At 46.1% G+C, this 21450-nt stretch overlaps 1 protein-coding gene and 1 long non-coding RNA gene across 4 annotated transcripts in view; one reads left to right on the top strand and one right to left on the bottom strand.

The window, feature by feature from the left end:
* The window catches only part of ZNF652 (zinc finger protein 652), a 62559-nt gene extending 52172 nt beyond the window's left edge, over nucleotides 1–10387 (bottom strand). Inside the window, exon 1 of one of the 3 annotated variants that reach the window (XM_025859210.2) lies at nucleotides 10115–10387. The gene's annotated coding sequence lies outside the window, so the exon portion shown is untranslated. Of the gene's footprint in view, nucleotides 1–6526; nucleotides 6777–10114 lie in introns of those variants that run through there. The other 2 variants (XM_025859208.2, XM_025859209.2) reach the window with 2 other exon arrangements.
* A 234-nt stretch (nucleotides 10388–10621) lies between these two features.
* LOC141370981 (uncharacterized) lies at nucleotides 10622–21060 on the top strand. The gene is made up of 5 exons (XR_012375537.1): nucleotides 10622–10726; nucleotides 12176–12259; nucleotides 15626–15884; nucleotides 17368–17609; nucleotides 20293–21060. It is a non-coding gene; the product is annotated as an uncharacterized lncRNA (long non-coding RNA).
* Nucleotides 21061–21450: the final 390 nt, after the last annotated feature.

The following is a 21450-nucleotide window of genomic DNA, read 5'->3' as shown; positions in this document are numbered from 1 at the left end:
TCCCCCTGCTTGTGTTTCCTCTCTCACTGTGTCTCTCTCTGTCAAATAAATAAAATCTTAAAAAAAAAAAAACAAAAAAACACTAGGCAAAATGAGGATCCAACCTCAACCCTTCTAGAGTTTTTGGTCTTTAAGAATTACCTTTCGGGGCGCCTGGGTGGCTCAGTTGGTTGGGCGACTGCCTTCGGCTCGGGTCATGATCCTGGAGTCCCGGGATCGAGTCCCGCATCGGGCTCCCTGCTCAGCGGGGAGTCTGCTTCTCCCTCTGACCCTCTTCCCTCTCATGCTATCTCTCGTTCTCTCTCTCTCAAATAAATAAAATCTTTAAAAAAAAAAAAAAAAGAATTACCTTTCTACATGGAATAAGGTCATAAATACAATGATTTTCTTCATGCCGCATTACTTGGATTTCTACTTCAAACATATACCTCTAAGCATAGCTTTTAATTTGAGCACTCTCCCAACACCCCCTTTAACCCAATTAGCATTTGTTTAGCATCTACTTCAAGAAAATAATTTTTGTGGGGCGCCTGGGTGGCTCAGTTGGTTAAGCGACTGCCTTCGGCTCAGGTCATGATCCTGGAGTCCCAGGATCGAGTCCCGCATCGGACTCCCTGCTCAGCGGGGAGTCTGCTTCTCCCTCTGACCCTCCCCCCTCTCATGTGCTCTCTCTCTTTCTCATTCTCACTCTCTCAAATGAATAAATAAATAAAATCTTTAAAAAAAAAAGAAAATAATTTTTGTTAAGCACAAAAGGGTGATTTTCACATAGGGTGATTTTCAAACTGCCTGACCCACCCCAATTTTGAAAAATGAAATGGACTAAAAAAACAACAGATGGCCTAACGACCAGTAAGGGTAAGTACTGTTTCATGAAGTTTTTGTTTCAGTTGTGGGTGGGGGTATAAATGTAAGAGAACACACGTGACCACACGTGTACTGCTTCTTACTGGGGGTCATGGTCAAAAAGCTTAAGAAAGAGTGCTAGAGGGAATTCAATAAACAGTTCTGGATTGAGGACGGTCCAATTCTGCAATATTTGGCTTCTGTGGACAACTCTTTTAGTGCTCACTGCAGCACCTGACCTTAGAGGCAGAAGTTATCTTCAAAGAAAAAGAAAATCTAACTTTCCATTTGAGTTGATGAAAGGGTTGAAGAGAGACTGGGAGGTGGGACAAACTGTCTTTTGGATATTATTATAATACCTGACAAGGCGGAACAGATGCAGAAGTGTATACATTCTTTCCCATAACCTGACAGGAAGTAACTAGCCATATGAAAGTAGAAAATTTTTGTACTATGCATGTATATTCCAAATTTAATTTAAACATTGTGTCACCAATATTGTTTAACTTACCACATTATACAAGATGTAAATATACTTTATGTCAAACAACCAAATATTTTCTTTTAGAGCAGAACAAGATACACTTTAGGATCATAACAGTTAAAATGTATCTGCTTTGAAAAAAAAAAGTCTTCACACTGTATAATATATATAGACTTTCTCTTCGTGAATAATCTTGTAGATAAGAACTATCTTCCAAAATAATCTGGTTTTACCCACTAGGAGACTATAAATAGCCTATTTTTTAAAAAGATCACAATTAGCACCTGGCTGGCTGGCTTAGTCAGTAGAGCATGCAATTGATTCTTAGATTTGGGGTCATGGGTCCAGCCCCACATTGGGGGTAGCGCTTACTTAATAAAAAAAAAATTTTTGAGAGGACTCGTTCACTAAAACGTATACTAAAATCAGTTTTCATATTTAAAACCATATTACAGGGGTGCCTGTAAAAAACTGTTTTTTTTTTTAAGATTTTATTTATTTATTTATTTATTTGACAGAGAGAGACACAGCGAGAGCAGGAACACAAGCAGGGGGAGTGGGAGAGGGAGAAGCAGGCTTCCCGCGGAGCAGGGAGTCTGCCCGATGCAGGGCTCGATCCCAGGACCCCGAGATCATGACCTGAGCCGAAGGCAGACGCTTAACGACTGAGCCACCCAGGCTCCCTCATTACAATTTAGACAATTTCCTAGCTTATTTCTTCTCTAGACCAGATAAGCTAAATATGACTTTCATATGCTAAATCTAACAAAGTCAATGCTAAAATTGCTACCTGCTTCGGAGCATCAGCTTAGGGAGCTGCTGTAGAGCAGCATGTCTCAACCTCACCACAGCTGATGTTTTAGACCAGATCATTCCTGTTGCGAGGGGTTGTCCTGTGCACTGTAGGATGATCCGCAGCCTCCCTGGCCTCTGCCCGCTGGATGCCAGCAGCACCCCCGGGGCCCCACTTGTGTCAATCAGAGGTATCTCCAGACAGTGCCCAACGTCTCCTGGAGGCAAAATTGCCCTTGGTTGAGAACCACTGCTTTACAGGTTTATATTTTAATCACTATTTCCACGTTTGGGCAATAAGAAGGAGAAAATGACAATAGTGCAATTACAGCAAAAAAATGTGACCAAATGCACTTCTCAACGGAAATGATGGTGCCCCAGCAGTGATTACAGCACCTGGGCCCGCAGCAGCACCTTCTCCCGCCAGGCTCGGCGGCAGGCCCACTGCACTTCACAATATTCCAAACCAGGTCAACTATATTTAAGTAAGCTTCTCCTGTTGCTATTTGTTTAAAACCTTGGGTTTCCAAAAAGTTTAAATATACCACAGTTATAAAAATACTAAGTAAACATTTTTAATAATTAGCAATGCAAGAAGGATTATATCATTGTTATGAAATGAGGCAATGAAAGAAATATTTATCAGGTACAAAGACAGATCTTTCAAGAGATGTAACTATTTTTAAGACATATTCTGTCATATTTAACCCCTCTTTAAGGATAAAAGTATATAGGGTTTGCTCTCAGGTTGACTTGGGGATTTTCTTAATATTGTGAAAATCCAAGCTAGGTCTTTGAGAATGTACTCAAAAGAAAAAAAAAAGGTTTGAAATTATTTTGCCCCACTAAATATTTCTTTTTTTTTTTTTAAAGATTTTATTTATTTATTTGAGAGAGAGAGAATGAGAGATAGAGAGCACGAGAGGGAAGAGGGTCAGAGGGAGAAGCAGACTCCCCGCTGAGCAGGGAGCCCGATGCGGGACTCGATCCCGGGACTCCAGGATCATGACCTGAGCTGAAGGCAGTCGCTTAACCAACTGAGCCACCCAGGCGCCCCTGCCCCACTAAATATTTCAATATTTAATTTAAAATAGGACATTATAATTTTCCTATGGATAGTTGAGGAATACTTTTTTTTTTTTAATTAAAAGTTAGTTAGTCTTCAAAGTTCTTTTTTTTTTTTTAAAGATTTATTTATTTATTTTGAGAGAGTGAGAATGAGAGAGAGAGAGCACATGAGAGGGCGGAGGGTCGGAGGGAGAAGCAGACTCCCCACTGAGCAGGGAGCCCGATGTGGGACTCGATCCCGGGACTCCAGGATCATGACCTGAGCCGAAGGCAGTTGCTTAACCAACTGAGCCACCCAGGCGCCCTGAGGGATACTTTTTAAATGAAAAATTATTTAGTGGGTATACATTCACATGGATCAAAAAAAATTTTTTTAAGATTTTATTTATTTATTTGACAGAGAGAGACAGCGAGAAAGGGAACACAAGTGGGGGGAGTGGGAGAGGGAGAAGCAGGCTTCCCACCAAGCAGGGCGCCCGATGTGGGACTCGATCCCAGGACCCTGGGATCGTGACCTGAGCCGAAGGCAGACACTTAACAACTGAGCCACCCAGGCGTCTCGGATCAAAATTTTTAAGTACAGAAGAAAATATAGTGAATAGAGCACCATTACACATGATAGCCAAAATCAGAAATAATCCAAATGTGAATCAATGGTAGAATGGACAAATAAATTATAAAATATGCATACATTTGCATATTATATGAGGAAAAACTAATTATTGTTACACACGAAAATATGAGTGAATTTTACAAACATAATTTTGAGCTAAGGACACCATGCACAAATGAGTACATACTGTATTTCACTTATGTATAGCTTAGAGATTTTCCCACAGCAACACATGAAGAGTTTCCTCATTCTTTTTTGCAGTTATAAAATTCATTCTACTGCTTGAATATACCCTAATTTATTTACAAGTCTATACTGACAGACATTAGGTTTTTCCCAAACTTTTGTTGAGTTTATTTAGATGAATCTGTAGGCTAGAAAGAAAACTGTAGGGCTCTCTACAAGGAGGATCTTTTAGGCAAGGTAACTTCAAATCCCAGCTCGAACAGTATATTAATACAGAAAAGCCTCTGGGCATCTGGGTCACAGTCTTAAGAGGAATTGGGGAAAAAACATAGATTTACCTAGACAACTAAGATCACACTCTACTCATCCCCTCAAAACAAAACAAAACGAAACCTCAAAAAACCCAACACTTCACCATGTGTTTCAATGTTCACAGGCCACTGACATTACTTCAGATACATTGAAATGGTACATGTGAAAGGATGAAAACAATTCATAAGGGCCTAGTTATAAATCTCGTTTTGTAGGCCACACAGTGTAATTAGTAAGTTATATTCCATTGAATCTCCAAAACTGAATCAAAATTCCAAAGCTAAAAAGTCTAAATTCCAAAGCGGTTAAAGACTCTATTCTTGGGCGCCTAGGTGGCTCAGATGGTTAAGCGTCTGCCTTCGGCTCAGGTCATGATCCCGGGGTCCTGGGATCGAGTCCCGCATCGGGCTCCCTGCTCCTTGGGAGCCTGCTTCTCCCTCTGCTTCTCTCTCTCTCTCTCCCTGTCTCTCATGAATAAAAAAAAAAAATCAAAAAAAAAAAAAAAAAAAGACTCTATTCTTCACTAGCATTAAAGAAAAAAGGAATCACCCAACACTGTATATCTTTGTGAAATCCAGCTAAGAGTAAGAACCCTCTGATACCACATAGCATAGCAAGATCAAGAAATCAGGCTCTGGAGCCACACTCCACATCACTTCTATTTCTGTTCCCTTCCAACAGTCCCTTCTCGCTACACACTGATTGGTTTATCAAGAAACTGACAGGAGCAACTAGATCTCCGCTAGGCCATTTGACTCTAGTAAACCAGAAAAAATAAGAGTTAAAAAAAAAAAAATAGCACCCTCCTCCCCAGAAAAAGTTTTCTTAGCAAAATGGATTATCATTGAGAAAAAAAATATGTAACTCAATCAACTAAATTTTATTTGTTTAGTTAGTCTGGGCTCACATAGCGTAAGTGCTCTTATTATTATTATACATCTGGGTGAGATTAAATTTTTTCAAGTGTTCTGCAAAATCTAAGGCAAGTCTAAGACCATTATTTGCCAATCCTTCTTTATCAGCAATCCAATACTAGTGACTGATTCCATTGATGGGAAAGCCCTAGGTGGCTCAATAATAAAGAAAATACGGATTAGCAGAGTCCCTTGAGGTAAATCCTAATGCATTACTGATGTGTCTAACTTATCAGAAAAGTCTCTAGGTAACTCTTGGGGGTTCACAGACTTATCACAGTGATATCCTGCAAAAATGACAGAATAATTTAATTCTACAGAAGCCAAGAAATTCTATTTTAAAAGCTCTATGAACTGAATAAAACTGTATACATGTCCCTGAATCTACTCTCCAAAGCAATCTCTTAAACTGTATTTTAAAGAGGAAAAAAATGTCATATTTTACCATAAAATTACCTTTCAGGCTAAAAACAAGGCTAGGGAATACACACACACAATCTGTAGGTATAGGCCTAAAGTGGAGAGTTGATAAAATTTGACAGGTAAGGGAACTTTACTTTTCTTTCCTTCACCCACCAAAGCAAAAATGCCTAAGGCACTCAAACTTATAACCCTAATAACAGTTTATGATCAAAACCTCAGATGAGCAATGGGAATTCTTCAGGAGAAAATGTTCGTGTTTTTTAAAATCATACGTAACTGCTATATAAACAAACAGATTAACTAAAATAAGCATCTGATGTCTTCACTGATTCTACCAAGCACTTTATGGCTTGCATTAACCATGAAAATTTACACAAGGCTTTGCACGTGATTCAACTCTGGACACAGAACTCATTGAGACACGTTTATGTCCTAAAACACCCCTTTCACCACACAAGCTCTGAATAGGCTTAAAACAAGACAGCCTATGGGTAGCGCTGCAGAATTTGGAGCTAAATTTTATTGTCTCTACCACATTCAGCCAGTCACAGAGCAACAAATCAAAGTTCCAATATGCACGCTGCACCTGCAAGACTTAGGTATGCTCCAAGTCAAATATTTGCAATTTTTTCATCCCAAATCTGCGCAAATGAAAGTATGAAGATCGCAGCACCAGACCTCTTGTCAGCCAAAGTGATCTCTATTTCCCACATCAGCCGTGTCCTACTGTTTTTGAGTCCTTCAAACGGACATGTGCCAGGAACTGTGCTAGCAGCTTGCATATATTATCTCTAATCCTTAAAACAAATCCCATTCTACTGTTGAGGTAAGTGAGGCCAGAGAGGTCAAGGTGATTTGCCCAATGCCGTAGTGCCGTAGAGCCAGTACCTGGTGGAGCTGATTCAAATCCTGTTCTGCCAGGCTCCAAAGGACCATCTCCCTGATCCTCCTTCAGCTAAACTCACTACCTGCAACACCGTTTCCCTCTATCAAAGTAAATTCAAGCGTTAACTGTCAGAAATGGTGACAACAGCTGAGAAGACTATCATACCTAAAGGTGGAGCACAAGACCCAAGAGTTCCCTGCCAGGAAATGCAGTCATCTCCTTTAGAATAACTAGTTCCAAAGGCTATGGTTCAAAATATAAGAGAATTCACAAGGGTTTTTGTTGTTGTTGTTGGCTGTCTCTTCACCGACTTTTTACAAGGGAAATGAAACTCAAGAGTATATTCACATTCTTGGTGAAATTATCTAAAACCCTTGAGTAAAGGGTGATTTTTTTTTTTAACAGTTCACTTTTACAGGTTACTTCTTCGACAGGCTCCAGACATTCAAAAGCAAAATCACATCAGTAGCATTACTAATCAACTTTTTTCTACAGACTTGAAAAGTATTTTCTTACCACACTACAAGATTACTTCCCATACTTTGAGCAGAAATGGAAACAGCTCTGGGCGTCACGAATCAGATCTTGAGGCCACAGTTGCAGAAAGTAGGTGCTGTTTCCCTTGAGTACGAGCCGCTGATCTGAAACCTCCTAAGGGAAGGGTGTCTGTCTGAGAGTGCTGAAGAATCTAAAGCAAGCTGTTTGTATTAATGAGGGAGATGCTGGCCCCACTACTCCTTAAGTGTTTCACTGCCATGCAATTGTTTTCCAGCCTCCAAGCTCTGAATCTGGCAGAGAATGCTGTTCTCACAGCCATACACATTCTATGATCAGCTGCTCTGTGGTGTGTGGGTGTTTAACTAGGTAAGTGACTGGTTAGAAGAGGTTCTGCAATATTAAATCAAGGAAGCACACTGTCCCCTGGGATTTTAGTGATCTGTCACCCTACGACGCTGACAAAGTAACATATTTGCAACTTTGAAATGGTCTGGGTTTAGAATAGGCAAATAATTTCCGACAGTAAAGCTTCAGGCATGACATGAACAAAAAATATAACCTGTAATATAAGCCACTTCAAGCATGTTTATTAGATAATAAAAAATGCAATATTTGCCATCTCAGCATGCTTTCAAACTTCATAGGGTACACTGCCTAATTATTAGAATAAATGCTATTCTTCAGGTGTGTGGAACAGGTTCTATGCAAGATTCCAAGCCCCTCCCCATCGCCTTCCAAAAAAAGTTAATACCATGAATTGGTTAGCCTCTCAGAACCCCAAAAATGTAAAATAAATAAATAAATAAAAGGTCTCAAAGGATTCTTTAAGTAAAAAATATTGTCAGAACTGTAAGCTCCTGGAGAGCTGGGGACTATGTTTCTTTAATGTCACTGCCCATCACAACACTATCACAAGTGAAACAAATCCCCCTTGGTTGAAACATAATCAAAAGGCAAAAGCTGGATGCAGAGTGATTTAAACAAGAATAGCTGATATTTATCCCCTGCTTGTTGATAGAATAGTGCAACGTTCATCCCTTGTTCTAAATTCTAAACACAGGGGCTGAATTCCTAACTGCAATCAGGATCCTCCCATTAAAACAAAACTTTAAAATGGATGATTCTGATGGCAATGTCACCCTGAATAAAGACATGAAATCATATTTAATAAAGTTGAAAAAATCTGCACAGAGCAGGTGCTCTACTATGGGAATGATAAAGCCTTCTTTTAATAAATCAAGTCAACCTCCATCAACACATCATGGATAGGTATCATGAAAGAGACCACTGACTTTGCTGTTGAAATATGCTACATTTAGAAAACAGTGCAAGGAACATACATCATCAACTGGTCAAATTCAGACAAATTATTCTGACTCCAGTTTTAACTTTTTCTGAAATTCTCACATAGATCTCCTTTTTACAGGAAGACAGGGAAGTAATGGAAGAACAAAACACAAGGATACATATATCATCTACTTTGTTGCTTACTGCTCAGGACCAAAGTACTGTAATGCCAATCCTCAAGAAACAAAACAAAACACAAAACTCAAGTTCCTTTCACTTTTGCATAATATAGATCTCAACCTGACTGTCCCAGGACTAGCTTCAAGAGGACTGTAATTGCATATAAAAATCATGAGCATCTCTTTGGTTAAGAACCACTGAAACAGACATTTCCAGAATCACTAAAACTCAGAGGTGATCATTTTAAACAAAATTATACTAAAGGTAGTATCTATCAGAATACGTGTGCACAGTCCTGGTACAGGACTGTGCAGCTGACCACTCTCAAATCAGCCATAGGCGGGATCATCCCCTGCATTCGGGGCACACACACATGCTAGCCACAGCAGCTCTTCATTCCTTAAGCATACACATGTTGTCAACAAAGCATGTGCTAGTTGCCATTCCCAGAACAATACACAGGCCTGGCCATCTCTGGAAAAAAAAAAACACACATTCTTCCCAAAACACGACCCTATGTAGTTAACTATGCCTTGATGACCGCTCTTACATATTAAAACAAAATAAATCGAAATGCCCACACACATGTATCTAATCGACTGAGGAAAAAAGCATCACTCAGGTTATTACTCAGGGCACACCGGAGATGCAGATCAGGAAAACACTATGATAATGATGCTTGAACATGGGGACAATCAAAGACAGACTCACGCAGGAACATCCTGAGAACATGGTTGTGGAAAGAACCCCTCTCCAAAAGCAAATGCACATTCCTCTGATTGGCACAAGCCATTCCTGACAATGGATCCGCAATGACAGGGGCTGCTCTGGCAATCAGGAAGTGTGTGTGCGTGTTGTGGGGGAGGGATGTACTTAAATGTGATCAAAGACTGGCCCTCTTCAAAGAAGAGCATATGAGACCTCAAATCGTGAAGACAGACTTCGAGGGTGAGGCAGGGGCATTTATCATTTCTACAGGAGACATCCCTCGACAATGAACATGTTATGTGCAGATGTAACGGGGGTGTCACTACCTTTAGTGTCTCCCATCTAAGAATCTTAAGTAGAGCCTGATTGGAGGGGAGGAAGAGGTGGGGGTGGAGAAAGGTCTGCATTACCCTCTGGGGTGAGTGTTGGGCGGGTGTACACTAGATGCATTTTATCTCGAGCGGCACAATACTCCCAGGGGTTGGAGGTTTGGGCGCAACCGCAGGGCCCGGGAGGCAATGGGTGCACGCCACCAGCTGCAGGGCAGGGGAATGCTCGCTGGAGGACCGGTGCAAACCTCCCTCGGCCCGCTAACCCAGGCAACCCCAGCCTCCCCTCGGGCCTCGGGGCGAGCGGGCTCTCTGCAAAACTGGAGCCCGGTCCGGGTCCGGGAGCGAGGGGCCGAAGGAGCAGAAGCGGGCGCCCCCGGCCCGAGCTCGCGGCCAGAGGAGCGCAGCGCCCCGGGCCTCCCCGCCGGATGGGGGCTGCTCCGGCCTAGTGCACGCAGCTGCCTCGGCGAAGGGTTAACCCGGCGCCCAAGCCCCGGCCGGCCCGGCGGGCGGCGGAGAGGAAAGGCTGCTGCAAGGGGCGCAGCCGCGACTGTGGCGTGTGCGTGGGGGGCAGGGGCCCCTACTCACCCTGGCCGGCCGCCTCCGCCTCCGCCGCCCCGACCGCCGCCTTGGCGGTCCATCCCTGCGGCGGGGGGCCTGTAGCCGCGGCGCTCGAGTAACAACCGCCGGCCGGGCCGGCCCCTCCCCCCCCGCCCAACGTCTGTCCTCAGGGCCGCTCCGCAGACCCGGCCTCGGCCGCCGCCGCCGCCGCCGCAGCGCTACGTGGCCGCCGCTCCGACGTCTCGCGACTCCCTTCCGAGCGCGCGAGGGCGAGCGGGGCCGGCGGGGCGGGCGGCGCGCGGGGAGGGAGGCAGGGGAGGGGGTGTGCGTGTGTGGTTGTGTGTGCGGAGCCGGGGGCAGGGAGGGAGGGGGAGCGGCGGCGAGAGCGCGCGCGCGCCCGCGGCCCCGTCCCTCGCCCGCCCCCCCATCCCCGCCCAACGGGGAGCCGACACCTCCCTCTGCCCGCCCCCCTGGCATCCCGGCCGCGGGGCGCGGCGGCGCGCATGCGCAGCCCCTCGGGCCGGCCCTGGCGCACCTTTTCTCCCCGCTGCCACAATGTGAGCGCCCCGCCGCCCAGATAACCGCCGACTCCCGCTCCACCCCCGCCTTCCCCCACTCCGCCCACTGCCGGGCGCCCAGGTAAAGGCGTGGACTGCGCGTGCGCACCTCTCTCCCTGGGTCTGGGGGCGTGGTTGCTGAAAGGAAGCCAAAACGCAGAGTGGGAGGGAGCTTGGGGTAGAGGTTGTGAGTCTCCCTGAAGTAGGGGCGGGTTAGGATTAAGGAAAGGTAAAGTGAAGAAAAGGGGCCGAAGTAGGAAAGTGGGCCCAAGTGAGATTTAGAAGTAAAGGAGCCTTTGGCTTATGAAATAAAATTAAAAAAGAACCCGTGGCCTCTGTTCCTGGTGGCCTCTGTTCCTGGAGGGTAGGGTGAGTGACAGAGGACAGAAATAAAGGAGGCAAAATATAAGCAGTAGTGGTCAGTCACGAGATAAATGGGGACAGCTAATAAAACCTGGAGAAATTTAGAGATTGCCAGAATGGTCAGAAAAACAAATTTAGAGCGGCGTTTGTTCTGTGGCCAGGAATAGAGCATGTGTGTGTGCTTGAGACATTGAACTGCTGCAAGAAAGGAAGCCTCCATTGAAAGTATTACAGCATTATGACTAATTAGCTATTAATCATTAATATAATTAATGGTACCATTAGCTAACAAGGTAGCATTTATCCAAGTTCCGAGCCAAGAGAGGGTGTCCATAATTGCAAGTGCTTGGCATACAGAGAGAGGAAGTGAGGCAGGCAAGGTAAAGGCCTAGGGAGGAGAGGACCCAAGACAGCAACTTGGAGGGTCAGGATGACCCTTTCCCACAATAAACCAAACTTCCCTGATGTTTCCCAAATCTTATCTCCATTGGAACTCCTCATTCTCCTTCCATTATTAAAAGCACACTTAACAAATGTCTTTGCGTTAAGACCTATCTCTTCACACATTTTCAATACAGATGCAGCTACTTCTCTCCAAAATAGCCACCCCTCCCTCTCCCCCCCCACCCCCGGAAAAAAGTCCCTATAGCAAGTAAAATGGCCTGAATCTGGGATAGGGTTAGGGAAGAGATTGAAACTTGATACACAAAAGGGTTCCAGGGCTAGCCCTGTCCTTGGCACCTTCCGAAAACAAATGCTCAGTCTTTATTATACTTGGACTCCACATTCCAGGGAGTGTAATTTGGCACCTTTGGGTTGTGTTCCTCAGTAGTGAGCGTCTTCAGTGGATAAACACTAAGGGTGACATCGTAATTCAGCAGGTAGAGAGAAAATCTCCAGGCAGAGCAGGAGGAAATAAGCATGCATAAATAATAAAAGAAAAGACTTAGGGGCACCTGGTTGGCCCAGTTGGTGGAGCATGTGACTCTTGATCTCAGGGTTGTACCCCTGAGCCCACCTTGCATGTAGAGATTACTTAAAACAAACAAACAAATAAATAAATAAAATCTTAAAAAAAAAAAAGATTTACTGTAAGAAAGAACTTGGCTTCTACGGGGGCTGGTGAGCCCCGAACCTCTGACTGAGATGTCTAGTTTTGCCCTTCTAGGACATTTAATCCATTCCCTACTCTGCCTGTCAGGGCAATCCAGCTTGGAAGACCGGTGTGCAGAGCGATGGCTAAAGAAGCAAGGTAACCTTCCAAGTGTCTATGACTCTCCACCCACAGACCAGCCCTCTGAAGGGCTCCTAGTAGTTACAACAGTAATATTATCGCCTTCCACTTGAGGAGTGCTTTATGGTTTCTGCAGGGAAGTTATGTCCATTATCTCATGAGATCTTCCAACAACTCTGTGAGGCCAGCAGGACAGGTATTATTATTCCCAATGAAGGAAATTTGGGCCAAGGAAGGCTTAATGGCCCAGTCGATCACTCAACCTAGAAAACAATGGAGGGTTTGACTCTGAAAGACTGCTACATATTCCTGTGGGCAAAAACAGGTAGCCTTGGGGCGCCTGGGTGGCTCAGTCGTTAAGCGTCTGCCTTCGGCTCAGGTCATGATCCCAGGGTCCTGGGATCGAGCCCCATCGGGCTCTCTGCTCAGCGGGGAGCCTGCTTCTCCCGCTCCCACTCCCCCTGCTTGTCTTGCTGTCTCTCTCTGTGAAATAAATAAATAAAATCTTAAAAAAAAAAAAACAGGTAGCCTTGGCACGTGATAGAGAATAATTCAGTTCTACACCTGCATCTCCTTTCTTTCATGTGTTTTCCCCTTTTCTTCTCTTCAGGACCCTAGGACTTGCTCCTGTGTGTCTGAGGCCTTGGTGACCAGTACTTTGGAAGGCCTTGGGCCGCAGTGCTTAACAAGGAGATCCCAGTTGCTCTGCTGTCTCTTAACTCTTCCCTTACATGTAGTTACCCACAGCAGGGGGCTGCAGACCAGTGTCCTCTCTCGACATGTCATAAGAAGAGGGCCTCTGCTCTCAGCCAGACTGCAAAGCCCATGCCCCCTTCTTCAGTGGCTGACATTACAACTGACAGTCAATGCAAGCACCATTAATTTTTTTTTTTTCTTGCAAGCACCCACAGCTGGTCTCACTGGAAGATCGGGCTTCTGTCATTCTGGTTTCCTGGCCTTGGATAGTTCTTCACTAACTTCATTAAGGCAGTGGACAAAACCCAGTAGAAGCCATTTTTTAAAAAAAGATTTTATATATTTATTTGACAGAGAGAGAGAGGGAGAGGGCATGAGCTGGGGGAGCAGCAGAGAGAGAGGGAGAAGCAGACTCCTCGTTGAGCAAGGAGCCCAACACAGGGCTTGATCCAGGAATCCTGTGATCATGACCTGAGCCGAAGGCAGCCGCTTAACTGATTGAGCCACTCAGGCGCCCCATAGAAGCCATTTAAAAAAAAGGTTTAGTAGACACACACATTTGCATGCACGCACACACACGCACAGGAATATTACTCAGCCATAAAAAGAGGATGAGATCTTGCCATTTACAACAACAAGGAAGGACCTAAAGGGTATTATGCTAAGTGAACTAAGTCAGAGAAAGACAAATACCATATGATATCAGTTAGAAGTGGAATCTAAAAAACCAAACAAATGAATAAACAAACAAAAAGCAGAATCAGACCTACAAATGCAGAGAACAGACTGATGGTTGCCGGAGGGGAAGAAACGTGGGGTTGGACAAAATGGGGGGAGGGAAGTGGGGGGTACAGGCTCCCAGTGATGGAATGAATAAGTCACAGGAGTAAAAGGCACTGCGAGGGAATATAGTCAGTGATATTGTAATAGGACTGTATGGTGACAGGTGGTAGCTACACTCCTGGTGAGCACGGCACAAGGCAGCGAGAAGCCGAATCGCTCTGTTGTACCCCTGAAACTAATGTGACATTGTTTGTCAACTATACTCAAATAAATAAATAGTTTTAGTATAAAGTTCTGCACACTTTGACAGTTCTGAAAATCTTCAAAGATTTCATTTAAACAGCAGCAGATATATCTGGTTCTTTAAACGGCCTCATACAAGCTCCCAGTGCACTGCATTTCCTCACTCCCCAAGCTTCCGGGAATGTATCCACAGTCCCTGATAGTTCTTACCACCTCTACTTAAATAGGGGCGGTGGCTGTGGCTCTCTGTCCCCTCATTGATCTAAGCTGCTTCTAGCACACCAGACTTGGGGCCAGGGCCCTGGTCATGGGCTCCTAGGTTCTCATACCTGCTGTGCTGCAACCTTTACTCAATCCCTTCACCTTTTAGACCTTGCAAAAAAGACAGGATTTTCCAGCTCTTAGAGTCTTCCAGGTCTGGTACCTAGGATTCTATTCTAGAAAGTTGACTTTGTTCGCTAATATCTTACAATGCCAATCCTTCGCTGAGAATCACTAACCAGTTCCTATCTCTGAGCCTTGCCTACAAGAAGCTGCCCCCTTCACAGAATGGAGAAAGCTGGCCTGGACTCTCCTGTTTTATTCACTTCTTCTCTAAGTGACGGGGTGTAGAGACAGATCAGAAAGATGGACTTCGGGCTTTTCTGCCATAGGGCTTGCATGCATATGTGCCCTCGTGCGGCGTGTATGTATGTTTCTGTCCAGTCTTAAAGGGATATGGGTCAAGGGCACTTTCGCTCTGTGACCCCTCACCTCCCACCACACCTGCTTGAATTCTAGTGAAGAGGCGAGATAAATGCCAGGATGTCCTAGAAGAAAAAGAGAGCACACCCTAAAAGGCCAGACCCATGAATGCAGCTGTTTTGCATTGGGGATAGAGGTGAGGGAGGCTATTGGGATAGCCAGTGTCCCTTTGGGCAAAGCTTGGTTTCAGCTGCAACATGGCCTGAGGCCATCATCGGGCTCACAGCCCGCTGCCACTATGGTCTCTCATCAAAATGCATTTTATAATTATTTTTTTAATATACAGATATTTATAAGATTTTATTTATTTCTTTATTCGTCAGAGAGAGAGCGAGCAAACAAGCAGGGGAGAAGCTCCCCACTGAGCAAGGAGCCCGATGTGGGGCTCAATCCCAGGACCCTTGGATCATGACCTGAGCCGAAGGCAGACACCCAACTGACTGAGACACCCAGGCGCCCCTCCCCTGCCCATTTTTTTTTTTCTAAATAGCAAATAAGAATGAGGTCTGGATTTTAAGGGTCAAATGGCCAGAACTTGGGTCTCCAGGATCCAAGTCCCGGACTTTGTGACATTGTGCCGCAGCTCTTTGCTGGATACCAGACAAAGCAAATTAAACAGATGTGGTCTCTGCTCTCTGGAAGTTTGGACTTAAATGGACAGCCACAATTCCGGCAAACATAAAAGGACAAAGTGATTCACAGTCAATTCACATATGCCAGTAAATAAATGAGTTAAACAGATAAGGAAAGCTATGTTTACCTGGTCTACTAATTTTTTTTTTAATCTATTAGTAGAGAGGGCGATGTTAATGAGGCTCAGGTCTTCAGCCAGGCCCACCTCTGCCTACCTCGCACATGGAAAAATACCGTAGTTGTGCCGTACGTTCTTTCGTACTTTCGGTTCCGTGTCTTCAACAGTGTGTCACCATTCCTGGAACAGCTACCGAGTGTCACACAAGGTGGGAATCAAGAACCATCATTATGAAATCATCTCTGCCCTTAAGTGACATCTTCAACCATTTTCCTAAAGCAAACGGCTGCAAAAGCTTCCATTCACTTCGCCTCTATGACCTCTATTGATGGGAAAAGGACAGATCAACTCAGTGCCCATCCTATTGTTAGAGGGCCCGAGATTCATGTTTATCCATGCAAGACAGCCGGTTAGGACAGCTCAGAGGTGAGTTTGGAATTTGGGGGACATTGGTATTATTCCAGAGAAGCAAGGCCACCATCCCACCTGCAACAGCTTAGCTTCTGTGTATCTAAGCGAAGGCAGAGAGGACCCTGGGGTTAGGGAATGTGGGCAGCTGAGGGCAGGAACCCCAGCAGAACATCCTCCTATGCTGAACTCTAGCAGCCCAATACCTCCCCTGGGGGTTCTGCCTCAGGGTCTGTCTCCAGCACAGTGATCTAAGGTAGTTAGGTCCGAATTGTGTTTGAGTCTTTAAAGAGGCTCACAGATTCTTTGAGGCAGCATGCTTAATTGTTGTCTGTAATTGATGTGACATACGCCCCAGAGGCATGCACTGAGGTCCAATTGAAGTGATGGTTTTTTAAAAAATTGGAATTAATTAATTAAAGAAGGCAGCTGTACTGGGCTGTGAGTTAGTGCCAAACTCCGTAACCCTAAACCAGCCAACCCACCCAACCGGCCTCACCACCTGAGGAACAATCCTGAGGTTCTCATGGAGGTGGGATGGGAGACCTGGGACGCAGTGCAGGAAGCGAGGGCTGCAAGGGAGAAGTTGGGGGGTGGTTGTGGTGGGGAGGGTCAGGGGACCCTCTCCTTTCATAACTCCCCAGAATCTTGGCTCTTGTTTGGGTGTCAAAAGAAGTGTGTTGGGGGGGCTAGGGAACTGCAGGAAAGGGAAGGCAAGGTCCAAGGAGGTATGTGAGATTATGGGGAGGGGCAGTCAAGGGACAAGAGGGGGTTCAGGGCTGGGGTGTTGGCCGCAGTGAAGCCAGATGGACCTGTTCAGGTGAGGACTACGAAGACGGGGGGGGGGGGGGGGGGGAAGAGGGCCCGGGGGGGGGAGCTCAGAGGAGGTGGAGCCCAGATGTGGAGGCGGGAACATGGCGCCTGGGGCCTCTGGCATTCAGAGGAGGTATTAATTAAACCCCTGACCTGAGGTGGTTAACAAAGCTGTGGCAGCTTTTCATATGAGTTGAGTTAATAACAATAATAACAATAATAATAACAACAATTAACGATAATGAGACCTTATCTGCAGCAAGTTATTCCTAGAGCTTTGTAGGCATTAAGTCATTAATTCTTCTGGCCCCTCGGGCCACCTTTCTCTAGCAGTAATGGGAGTGCAAGAGGACACAGACAACCCTTGTGCCTTCCGGCCTGTTGCCATTGGCTGGGTGGGGTAGTTCATTTACAGAGAGAGAAAATCCAGGGTTCTTTAGGGCTTCATAAACTGTTACAAGCTTTTTCATTTATTTAGAAATGATGCGTAAACGGGATGAGTACAGAAATGTAGAACTCGGTCACCACAAATGCCTAAAGAACTTTGATGTGAAAACTCAAATGAGAGTCATCATCCTTATCCTGGTCAAGATCAAAGACAATTAAAGCATGCATTGTATAGCATGTTTTTCTTTCTATTTATTTATTTATTTATTTTAAAGGTTTTATTTATTTATTTACTTGACAGAGAGAGACACAGCGAGAGAGGGAACACAAGCAGGGGGAGTGGGAGAGGGAGAAGCGGCCCTCCCGCCGAGCAGGGAGCCCGATGCGGGGCGCAATCACGACCTGAGCCAAAGGCAGATGCTTAACGACTGAGCCACCCGGGCGCCCAGATGTCCATATTCTAAAGACGTCTACATCCTAATTCCTGGCACCTGTGAATACGCTATCTCATTTGGCAAAAGGGACTTTGCAGATGGGATGAAGGTAAGGATCCTGAGATGCAGACTTTATCCTGGATGATCTGGTGGGTCCAGTGTACTCATGAAGGTCCTTAGAAGAGAGAGACAGGAGCGTTGGAGGCAGAGAGGGAGAGGCGCCATGGAAGCAAGGGTCAGGATGCTAGCTCTGAAGATGGGAGAGAAACATGAGCCAAGGAGTGTGGACAGCCTCAAGCAATGAGTAGGCAAAGAACGGATCTCCCCTAGAGCCTCCAGAAGGAACACAAGCTATGGACACCTTGATTTGGGCCCAGAAAAACTTCTGACCCCCAGAACTGTAGGATAATAAATCTGTGTTGTTTGAAGCCGCTACATTGGTGGTGATGTGTTACAACAGCAGTAGAAAACGAATACAGCTCCCCATTACTTACAGGGAAACCAGAACCACTCTGCAAGGCATTCAAGGGCTTTGGGTTATCTGCCCCCCCCACCCCCTCCCCCACTGCCTGCCAGGCTTTACCTACTGAACTTCTCCAGGATCCTCAAGAGGCCATGGCCTCTCTTACTCCAGTGCATTTGCGTGTGCTGTTTCTTCCACCAGGAACATGGGCTCCTCACTTGTTTGTCTGGCTAAGTTCTCATCCTTTCTGTCTCAGCTCAAACAATACCTCCTCTGTGAAGCCTTTCCTGGGGCTCCTTTCCTGCATTTCATATGTGCTCCCATTAAAGGACCTGTCTGTTCTCTCCCTGGACTATAAGCTATCTGAGGGCACAGGATGTCTCTTCTCGCCTTTGATCTCCCTTTGCGCCCGGCACGGTCCCCGGTACCTGAAATAAAGGTCCCCAGAAACTAGAGCTTTTATCCGGACTTGTGCCCTGGATGTGATGCAGCCCCTCCTGCCCCATCTCTCCTTCCATAACAAGCATTGGGAGAGCCTTCCCTCCCCTCCCCTCCCCCTCCAAGTGAGAGATGAAGACAAAGGAAATCAGTCATAGCATTTCAAGTTCAAGAAAGAAAAAGGCACAAATCAAAGTTTTGTAATAGTCCCATTGCACCTACAGTGTACAAGTGTACAACGCTTCCTCCCCGGGTCTTGGTTTCTTCAGCTGGGAAATGGGTCTAGAGACAAGCTACACAGAAACAGGAACTGTGGTGGCTTCAAACACCATCATATCCTCTCGGGCTCCCTGCTCAGCAGGGAGTCTGCTTCTCCCTCTGACCCTCCCCCCATCTCATGTGCTTTCTCTCTCATTCTCTCTGTCTCTCAAATAAATAAATAAAATCTTTAAAAAAAAAAACACCATCATATCCTCCCCCCGACCCCAGCACTGCTCTTTACTCTCAAGTGAGTTCTCGGGTGTTGGGTGCTGCAGATCTTGGGGGAGACTTTCCCACATTCTTTGGATTCATGGTTTCTAATAGGCACACCAATGGTAAGTATCATTGTCTTGAGCAAAGGGTTCCCCACAGTCACTGCATTCATGGAACTGAGTTCCAGAATACTGAGTCAGATGTGTCTTCCGAACCTCCAAACTCACCTGAGGGCTCTCCCATGGACACTTCAGACACAGAGTTTCTTTCCAGTAGGAATTCTCTGATGTTGTATAGGAAGGTTACTCCACCCAAATAAAGACTTATTCACATTTATTACACTTATGAACATTTTCCCCTGTATGAATTCTCTGATGTTTAATGAGAAGTAAAAGGCAAATGGAGATCTCAATAAAGGCCTATTATACACCCAGCCCTGTGCTCAGTGTTCGGAAGGAGTCCAAAATGTACAGAACGCCCTCGGCCCTCTAGAAGCTTGCAACCTGGTTGAGGAGACAAGATTTGTGTGCATGAAACAGTGGGGGAGCACGAGATGCTGTGTAATCACACCAAGCTGCGTAGTTTAATGGAATTAAATGAGAATTCACAGAAAGGAGCATTCCACCAGAGATGAGGGAAAGGTGGTGGTGAAGATGCTAGGCTTTAGCTGGACCTGAAAGGATTGTAGGGCTTAGGCTGGAGGACAAAAGAGGAAGGTGTTTGGGATGTGGCTCTAGAGGGATGAAAATATCCTTCCGTAGCAACTCACTGGTTTGGATTTTGGAAGAGAGAGGGAGAGAGGGAGGGAGGGAGGGAGAAGGAGGGAGGGGAGAAAAAAAGGAAAGGAAAGAAGAGGGGAGGGGAGGAAAAGAAAGGAAAAGAAAAGAAAGGAAAGGAAGGCAACTCTTTCCAATATAGTGAGTTGCCCCTCCATCTCAGAAACTCCCTCAGACTTAGGGCAGCAGCCTTTGAAAATTTTATTTCTCTAATGCGTTTCTTGTTTTGGAGCTCCAACCACTTTCACTTTTTCAGGCACACGGAAGAAGGAACCCTCTAGTACTGCAATTCATATGCACAGCCCCACCCCCACCCCCACCCCCACCCCCCAGCATTCTTGGGGCCCATTTCAGTTCCTTGACCATTAACATCATGCCCCTCCCCCACCCCCCCCCCCCCCCCCCCCGGTGACAGAGGCACCAAGTAGGGGGAGAAGGGCACCTGCCAGAGCGCCCCAGGCAAGCACCCTCCCTGGCCCTCCGTACCCTCGAAAACAACTCCACCTGGGATGTTGACACTTGGAGGGAAGGAGTCATCGGATCCAAAGGCCTCTTACTTAGGTCGGTTTTATAGAGGATTTTCGGGAGCATTGGGAGTAGGGAGCGCTTTATGACTTGTCCTTGTTTTCTCCATTCTGCAGAGGGCGGCCCACGAGCAAGGGGGTGGACTTTGCAGCGTCTGTCTCGTCTGCGTTAGACACTTGGAAGACGTTTCTCCCAATTATAGTGGTTAAACACTGACTCAACAGCCAACAGCCTCATGAGGTGTCAGAGCCTTCATTCATGGACAAGTTTCACAATGAGACACGACAGCACCACCTGTCATGGGCAGTGCCGTCAGAGAGCGGAGGAGAGTGGGTTTCACAGGCAACAAGGTGGCTGCTTTCTGGAAGGATCTGACAGTTCCTAGCATGGCAGCGACATGGTGAAGTGCCTCCTCACTACCCCTGCTCAATGGGTTTGTTTGCACGTGGAATTCTTAGGCTCTTAGTTCTGTCCCTGCTTCCTGCCACTTCCCTAGGAGACGGAATTCAAATTCTGGAAGGGAGGGACCTCACCTCTGGGGAGGGGGAGGGGGACACAGCATGGGGGCTGGAGCCTTTTGGGTCTTACCATGTGGACATCCTGTGGGAACATTCTCCCCTCCTCCTCAGCAAGATACACTCCGCTCTGTGGAGAATCCAAGCAGGAGGTCAGAGGGATCTACAAAGCCACGGTGGAAGGACAGCCCAGATTCCCGGGCCCCGGGTGGCCATCCAGTCTGACCACGCACCACACTCTCCTTTTATTCTTGGTGTCTATCCTCCCTGCAAGTTCATGGGCTCCCCCAGGGCAGGAGGCATGTCTGTCCTAGTCACCATCCGAGCCGGCTCAGTACCTGTCACAGTGCCTGGTACACAGCCACCGTTCAGTAAATGTTTGCTCGATAAATCAACTCTAAACTTGGAAGGGATCCCCTTAAAGAGCTCCTCGCTTTTGTCCAGAAGCAGAGTTCCATGGCAAACGCTGGTGTGTGCTGGGGATGGGAAGGGATGCCATTGGGTAATAATAATAATAATAATAATAATAATAGAGTTAGAAACACATGGGCGGCCCCTGGAAAATAGCCCACAAGTTCAAATTGTATCTGCTAAGCAACAAGGGAATGATGCAGGTTCTCCGGGTCACCCCCAGGAGCCGGCAAGTGGGTAGAGGCTTAAGAAGCAGCATTGGGTCTGGAAGAGGGGAGGGTGCCACCAAAGAGCAGTGCCTCTTGGAGCAGCCTGGTCCCTGTGGCGAGCTCAAGAGGTGACTTTTGT

The sequence above is a fragment of the Callorhinus ursinus genome, unplaced genomic scaffold, assembly GCF_003265705.2.
Source record: "Callorhinus ursinus isolate GAN/ISIS: 27379988/994484 unplaced genomic scaffold, GSC_fseal_2.0 scaffold52, whole genome shotgun sequence".
Classification (NCBI taxonomy): domain Eukaryota; kingdom Metazoa; phylum Chordata; class Mammalia; order Carnivora; family Otariidae; genus Callorhinus; species Callorhinus ursinus.
The sequence above is the reverse complement of the archived record's forward strand: the minus strand, read 5'-3'. Positions and strand labels throughout refer to the sequence as shown.